Source organism: Balaenoptera musculus, chromosome 13 (assembly GCF_009873245.2).
Source record: "Balaenoptera musculus isolate JJ_BM4_2016_0621 chromosome 13, mBalMus1.pri.v3, whole genome shotgun sequence".
NCBI lineage: Eukaryota > Metazoa > Chordata > Mammalia > Artiodactyla > Balaenopteridae > Balaenoptera > Balaenoptera musculus.
Genome location: NC_045797.1, coordinates 27,236,629 through 27,245,385, shown reverse-complemented (window position 1 = coordinate 27,245,385; position 8,757 = coordinate 27,236,629). Strand labels below are relative to the sequence as shown.

General features: G+C 36.6%; 1 non-coding gene across 1 annotated transcript; it reads right to left on the bottom strand.

Annotated features, from left to right (window-relative positions):
- Positions 1–647: 647 nt before the first annotated feature.
- TRNAG-CCC lies at positions 648–720 on the bottom strand. The gene has a single exon. It is a non-coding gene; the product is annotated as a tRNA-Gly (tRNA).
- Positions 721–8,757: the final 8,037 nt, after the last annotated feature.

Genomic DNA, 8,757 nt, shown 5'->3' with positions numbered 1-8,757 from the left:
TTTGTGGCTGTGTCTCTTGTAGACAGAAAAAAATCCAAACACTGAGAAAATATACAGAGAAACAGAATGACTTTAAATCCAAGTTCCAGCAGGACACTGGGAACAGAATATTAGGTTCAAAGAGATCAAATGAGAGAAACAAGATCACACAACAGGAAAGCTCTAACTGAAGCCATTTCAGATTTTTAGTTTAATGATTTGTATAGTGGGTTAATTTTGCTTTCTGCCTGATTCAGATACCATGGGGAGAATAAAAGACTACTTTGATAGAATCAGGGGATATATAAAAGAGTATTTAGTGGATTGCCAACAAAGTTCTGAATAGATTTTCCCTCTCCTTTTTTTTCAACATTTAACAAAATATAAGTAGAACATGTTTATGATAGAAAAATCAAATAATTCAGAAAGGCAAAAAAAGAAAGAAACCTGTAATCACCAGTTAATGTTTTGGAGTGAATCCTTCCACTTAATTTATGAACACACACACACACACACACACACACACAAACCAGAAACACATGCCACATATATATATTTTTTAAAAATATTTATTTATTTATTTGGTTGCACTGGATCTTAGTTGCAGGAGGCAGGCTTCTTAGTTGTGGCATGCGAACTCTTAGTAGCAGCATGCATGTGGGATCTAGTTCCCTGGCCAGGGATCGAACCTGGGCCCCCTGCATTGGGAGTGCAGAGTCTTAACCACTGCACCACCAGGGAATTCCCACCACATATATTTTTAAAAAACAAATGGACTTGCACTGGATATACTATTTTGTAATCTGCTTTTTCCACTTAGTAAAATGTTATGAAAGTTTTCCATAGGCGTTATTTTAAATGACAACGAAGTATTTAATTACGTGGATGTACCTCAATTTATTTAACTAATACCATAACTGATGAATCCAAAGACATTATAGATAATGCAATGAGGAACATTGTTGTATATATGTATTTTTCATTAATAAAATGATAATTGAGGTATAACATACATACAAAAATGCAGGAATTATATGTGCATAGCTTGATAAACCATCGGAAAATAAATATACCCAGGAAACTCCTCCCAGCTCAAGAAATAGAAATATACCAGCATCCCAGAAGTCCCCCATTGTGTCCCTCCTAATCACTACCCTGTTCCCATTCCTCAATCTTAACCATTATTTTGATTTCAAGTACCATAGATTATTATTGCCTGCTTTTGCATTTTATATACATGGAATCCTACAATATATATTATTTTGTGTATGGCTTCTTTCACTCGATGTTATGAGATTGATTTAGCATTGGTTTGTTCATATTCATTGCTCTATACTATTCCATTGCATGAGTATACCTTTATTTATGTATTTATTTGTTTGTATGTTTGTTTTTGGCCCCTCCCTGTGGCTTGTGGGATCTTCATTCCCTGACCAGGGATCGAACCCGGGCCCTCAGCAGTGAAAGCACAGAGTTCTAACCACTGGACCGCCAGGGAATTCCTTATCATAATTTATTGATTGATATTATTGTTAATTGACACTTGGGTTGTTTCCATTCTTGTCTATTAAGAAAAATATTGTTCATAAGTGTTCTTCTACATGTCTTTTGGAACACAAATGTATATATTTCTGGAGTATAGGAGTAGGAGTAGAATTGCTGAATCATAGTATATTTTCAACTTCAATTTATTTTCACTTCCAAAGGGATTGTATCAATTTATATGTGTGAGAGAGCTCATTGCTCCATATTCTCTCCAACACTATATTGTCAGTTATTTTAATTTTAACCATGCTGGTAGGTAATATCTCATTGTTGTAATATTTTGCATGAGGTTGTGCCCTTTTTAATATGTTTATTGACTATTTGGATATTCTCTTTTGTGAAATGTCCATTCAAGTCTTTTGATGATTTTTCCATTTGGTTGTTAACTTTTTCATTCTAAGAGTTCTTTCTGCAGTCTGGAAAAGAGCCATTTGTCAGTTATATGTGTGCTATGGCCTGAATGTTTTTGTCCCCCCCAAATCCACGTGTTAAAGTCCTAGCCCACAATGTGATGGTATTATGAGGGAGGGCATCTGGGATGTGATTAGGTCATGAGGGTAGAGCTGTCATGAGTGGGATTAGTACCCTATAAAAGAGACCCCAGAGAGATCTCTCACCCTTCTTCCATGTGAGGACACAGAAAGGAGATCACTCTACATGAACCATACAGCAGACCATCACCAGACAATGAATCTGCAGGTGCCTTGATCTTAGACTTCCCACTCTCCAGACTGAGAAATAAATGTTTATTGTTTGTCACCAGTCTGTGGTATTTTTGTTATAGCAGCTTGAACTAAGACAATGTGTTACAAATATCTTTGTTAGTATGTGGCTTATACTCTTTTTTTTTTTAAACATCTTTATTGGAGTATAATTGTTTTACAGTGTTGTGTTAGTTTCTGCTGTATAACAAAGTGAATCAGCTATATGCATACGTATATCCCCATATCCCCTCCCTCTTGCATTTCCCTCCCACACTCCTTATCCCACCCCTCTAGGTGGTCACAAAGCACCGAGCTGATCTCGCTATGCCATGCAGCTGCTTCCCACTAGCTGTCTGTTTTACATTTGGTAGTGTATATATGTCAGTGCTACTCTCTCACTTCGTCCCAGCTTATCCTTCCCCCACCCCATGTCCTCAAGTCCATTCTCTATGTCTGTGTCTTTATTGCTGTCCTGCCCCTAGGTTCATCAGAACCATTTCTTTTTTTTTAGATTCCATATATATGTGTGTTAGCATATGGTATTTGTTTTTCTCTTTCTGACTTACTTCACTCTGTATGACAGACTCTAGGTCCATCCACCTCACTACAAATAACTCAATTTTGTTTCTTTCTGTGGCTGAGTAATATTCCATTGTATATATGTGCCACATCTTCTTTATCCATTCATCTGTCGATGGACACTTAGGTTGCTTCCATGTCCTGGCTATTGTAAATAGAGCTGCAATGAACATTTTGGTACATGACTCTTTTTGAATTATGGTTTTCTCAGGGTATATGTCCAGTAGTGGGATTGCTGGGTTGTAGGGTAGTTCTATTTTTAGTTTTCTAAGGAAGCTCCATACTGTTCTCCATAGTGGCTGTATCAATTTACATTCCCACCAACAGTGCAAGAGAGTTCCCTTTTCTCCACACCCTCTCCAGCATTTATTGTTTGTAGATTTTTTTTTTTTTTGCTAAAACATGAGTCTTGCTTAACTCTTTTTTTTTTTTTAACATCTTTATTGGAGTATAATTGCTTTACAATGGTGTGTTAGTTTCTGCTTTATAACAAGGTGAATCAGTTATACATATACATATGTTCCCATATCTCTTCCCTCTTGCATCTCCCTCCCTCCCACCCTCCCTATCCCACCCCTCTAGGTGGTCACAAAGCACCGAGCTGATCTCCCTGTGCTATGCGGCTGCTACCTGCTAGCTATCTATTTTACGTTTGGTAGTGTATATATGTCCATGCCACTCTCTCACCCTGTCACATCTTACCCCTCCCCCTCCCCATATCCTCAAGTCCATTCTCTAGTAGGTCTGTGTCTTTATTCCTGTCTTGCCACTAGGTTCTTCATGATCTTTTTTTTTTTCCTTAGATTCCATATATATGTGTTAGCATACTGTATTTGTTTTTCTCTTTCTGACTTACTTCACTCTGTATGACAGACTCTACCTCCATCCACCTCACTACAAATACCTCCATTTCGTTTCTTTTTATGGCTGAGTAATATTCCATTGTATATATGTGCCACATCTTCTTTATTCATTCATCCGATGATGGACACTTAGGTTGCTTCATGTCCTGGCTATTGTAAATAGAGCTGCTATGAACATTTTGGTACATGACTCTTTTTGAGTTATGGTTTTCTCAGGATATATGCCCAGTAGTGGGATTGCTGGGTCGTATGGTAGTTCTATTTTTAGTTTTTTAAGGAACCTCCATACTGTTCTCCATAGTGGCAGTATCAATTTACATTCCCACCAACAGTGCAAGAGTGTTCCCTTTTCTCCACACCCTCTCCAGCATTTATTGTTTGTAGATTTTTTGATGATGGCCATTCTGACTGGTGTGAGGTGATACATCATTGTAGTTTTGATTTGCATTTCTCTAATGATTAATGATGTTGAGCATTCTTTCATGTGCTTCCTGGCCATCTGTATGTCTTCTTTGGAGAAATGTCTATTTAGGTCTTCTGCCCATTTTTGGATTGGGTTGTTTGTTTTTTGATATTGAGCTGCATGAGCTGCTTGTAAATTTTGGAGATTAACCCTTTGTCAGTTGTTTCATTTGCAAATATTTTCTCCCATTCTGAGGGTTGTCTTTTTGTCTCATTTATGGTTTCCTTTGCTGTGCAAAAGCTTTTTAGTTTCATTAGGTCCCACTTGTTTATTTTTGTTTTTATTTCCATTTCTCTAGGAGGTGGGTCAAAAAGGATCTTGCTGTGATTTATGTCATAGAGTGTTCTGCCCATGTTTTCCTCTAAGAGTTTGATAGTGTCTAGCCTTACATTTAGGTCTTTAATCCATTTTGAGTTTATTTTTGTGTATGGTGTTAGGGAGTGTTCTAATATCATTCTTTTACATGTAGCTGTCCAGTTTTCCCAGCACCACTTATTGAAGAGACTGTCTTTTCTCCATTGTATATTCTTGCCTCCTTTATCAAAGATAAGGTGACCATATGTGTGTGGGTTTATCTCTGGGCTTTCTATCCTGTTCCATTGATCTATATTTCTGTTTTTGTGCCAGTACCATACTGTCTTGATTACTGTAGCTTTGTAGTATAGTCTGAAGTCCAGGAGACTGATTCCTGCAGCTCCATTTTTCTTTCTCAAGATTGCTTTGGCTATTCGGGGTCTTATGTGTTTCCATACGAATTGTGAAATTTTTTGTTCTAGTTCTGTGAAAAATGCCAGTGGTAGTTTGATAGGGATTGCATTGAATCTGAAGATTGCTTTGGGTAGTATAATCATTTTCACAATGTTGATTCTTCCAATCCAAGAACATAGTATATCTCTCCATCTGTTTGTATCATCTTTAATTTCTTTCTTCAGTGTCTTATAGTTTTCTGCATACAGGTCTTTTGTCTCCTTAGGTAGGTTTATTCCTAGGTATTTTATACCTTTTGTTGCAATGGTAAATGGGAGTGTTTCCTTAATTTCTCTTTCAGATTTTTCATCATTAGTGTATAGGAATGCAAGAGATTTCTGTGCATTAATTTTGTATCCTGCTACTCTACCAAATTCATTGATTAACTCTAGTAGTTTTCTGGTAGCATCTTAAGGATTCTCTATGTATAGTATCATGTCCTCTGCAAACAGTGACAGTTTTACTTCTTCTTTTCTGATTTGGATTCCTTTTATTTCTTTTTCTTCTCTGATTGCCATGGCTAAAACTTCCAAAAGTTGAATAATGGTGGTGAGAGTGGGCAACCTTGTCTTTTTCCTGATCTTAGAGGAAATGGTTTCAGGTTTTTCACCATTGAGAACGATGTTGGCTGTGGGTTTGTCATATATGGCCTTTATTATGTTGAGGTAGGTTCCCTCTATGCCTGCTTTCTGGAGAGTTTTTCTCATAAATTGGTGTTGAATTCTGTCGAAAGTTTTTTCTGCATCTATTGAGATGATCATATGGTTTTTATCCTTCAGTTTGTTAATATGGTGTATCACATTGATTGATTTGCATATATTGAAGAATCCCTGCATTCCTGGGATAAACCCCACTTGATCATGGTGTATGATCCTTTTAATGTGCTGTTGGATTCTGTTTGCTAGTGTTTTGTTGAGGATTTTTGCATCTATGTTCATCAGAGATATTGGCCTGTAGTTTTCTTTTTTTGTGGCATCTTTGTCTGGTTTTGGTATCAGGGTGATTGTGGCCTCGTAGAATGAGTTTGGGAGTGTTCCTTCCTCTGCTATATTTTGGAAGAGTTTGAGAAGGATAGGTGTTAGCTCTTCTCTAAATGTTTGATACAATTCGCCTGTGAAGCCATCTGGTCCTGGGCTTTTGTTTGTTGGAAGATTTTTAATTACAGTTTCAATTTCAGTGCTTGTGATTCGTCTGTTTATATTTTCTATTTCATCCTGGTTCAGTCTCGGAAGGTTGTGCTTTCCTAAGAATTGGTCCATTTCTCCCAGGTTGTCCATTTTATTGGCATATAGTTGCTTGTAGTAATCTCTCACGATCCTTTGTATGCAGTGTCAGTGGCTACTTCTCCTTTTTCATTTCTAATTCTATTGATTTGTGTCTTCTCCCTTTTTTTCTTGATGAGTCTGGCTAATGGTTTATCAATTTTGTTTATCTTCTCAAAGAACAAGCTTTTAGTTTTATTGATCTTTGCTATTGTTTCCTTCATTTTTGTCCCATTTATTTCTGATCTGATCTTTATGATTTCTTTCCTTCTGCTAATTTTGGTTTTTTTTTGTTCTTCTTTCTCTAATTGCTTTAAGTGTAAGCTTAGGTTGTTTATTTGAGATGTTTCTTGTTTCTTGAGGTAGGATTGTATTGCTATAAACTTCCCTCTTACAACTGCTTTTGCTGCATCCCATAGGTTTTGGGTCATCGTGTTTTCATTGTCATTTGTTTCTAGGTATTTTTTGATTTCCTCTTTGATTTCTTCAGTGATCTCTTGGTTATTTAGCAGTGTATTGTTTAGCCTCCATATGTTTGTATTTTTTACAGATTTTTTTCCTGTAACTGATATCTAGTCTCATAGCATTGTCATCAGAAAAGATACTTGATACGATTTCAATTTTCTTAAATTTACCAAGGCTTGATTCGTGACCCAAGATATGACCTATCCTGGAGAATGTTCTATGAGCACTTGCGAAGAATGTGTATTCTGTTGTTTTTGGATGGAATGCCCTATAAATATCAATTAAGTCCATCTTGTTTAATGTGTCATTTAAAGCTTGTGTTTCTTTATTTATTTTCATTTTGGATGATTTGTCCATTGGTGAAAGTGGGGTGTTAAAGTCCCCTACTATTATTGTGTTACTGTCAATTTCCCCTTTCATGGATGTTGACATTTGCCTTATGTATTGAGGTGCTCCTATGTTGGGTGCATAAATATTTACAACTGTTATATCTTCTTCTTGGATTGATCCCTTGATCATTATATAGTGTCCTTCTTTGTCTCTTGTAATAGTCTTTATTTTAAAGTCTATTTTGTCTGATATGAGAATTGCTACTTCAGCTTTCTTTTGATTTCCATTTGCATGGAATATGGTTTTCCATCTCCTCACTTTCAGTCTGTATGTGTCCCTGGGTCTGAAGTGGGTCTCTTGTAGACAGCATATATATGGGTCTTGTTTTTATATCCATTCAGCCATGTCTTTTGGTTGGAGCATTTAATCCATTTACATTTAAGGTAATTATCGATATGTATGCTCCTATTACCATTTTTAAAATTGTTTTGAGTTTGTTTTTTGTAGGTCTTTTCCTTCTCTTGTGTTTCCTGCCTAGAGAAGTTCCTTTAGCGTTTGTTGTCAAGCTGGTTTGGTGGTGCTGAATTCTCTTAAGTTTTCCTTATCTGTAAAGGTTTTAATTTCTCCATAGAATCTGAATGAGATCCTTGCCGGGTAGAGTAATCTTTGTTGTAGCTTTTTCCCTTTCATTACTTTAAATATGTCCTGCCACTCCCTTCTGGCTTGCAGAGTTTCTGCTGAAAAATCAGCTGTTAACCTTATGGAGATTCCCTTGTATGTTACTTGTTGCTTTTCCCTTGCTGCTTTTAGTATTTTTTCTTTGTATTTAATTTTTGATAGTTTGATTAATATGTGTCTCAGCTTGTTTCTCTTTGGGTTTATCCTGTATGGTACTCTCTGTGCTTCCTGGACTTGATTGACTGTTTCCTTTCCCATGTTAGGGAAGTTTTCAACTATAATCTCTTCAAATATTTTCTCAGACCCTTTCTTTTTCTCTTCTTCTTCTGGGACCCCTATAATTCGAATGTTGGTGCATTTAATGTTGTCCCAGAGGTCTCTGAAACTGTCCTCAATTCTTTTCATTCTTTTTTCTTTATTCTGCTCCCTGGCAGTTATTTCCACCATTTTATCTTCCAGCTCACTTATCCATTCTTCTGCCTCAGTTATTCTGTTATTGATTCCTTCTAGAGTATTTTTACTTTCAGTGATTGTGCTGTTCATCACTGTTTGTTTGCTGTTTAGTTCTTCTAGATCCTTGTTAAATGTTTCTTGTATTTTCTCCATTCTGTTTCCGAGATTTTGGATCATCTTTACTATAAGTATTGTGAATTCTTTTTGAGGTAGGTTGCCTATTTCATCTTCATTTATTTGGTCTTGTAGGTTTTTACCTTGCTCCTTTGTCTGTAACGTATTTTTTTGTCATTTCTTTTTTTTTTTTTTTTGATGGGTGGTGCTGTATTCCTGTCTTACTGATGTTTGGCCTGAGACATCCAGCACTGGAGTTTGCAAGAATTTAGATAGAGCTGGGTCTTGGTGCTGAGATGAGGACCTCTGGGAGGCCTCACTCCGATTGATATTCCCTGGGGTCTGAGGTTCTCTGTTAGTCCAGCAGTTTGGACTTGGAACTCCCACCACAGGAGCTCAGGCCCGACCTCTGGCCTGGGAACCAATATCCCGTAAGCTTCGTGGTGCAGTTAAAAAAAAAAAAGGTAGAAAGAAAGAAAAAAGGAGCAGTACAATATCAAAGAATAAAAAACAAATAAAATTAGAAAGATAAAAAATAGATTAGGAAAAATAAAGCTATAATTGAAACAACTGCA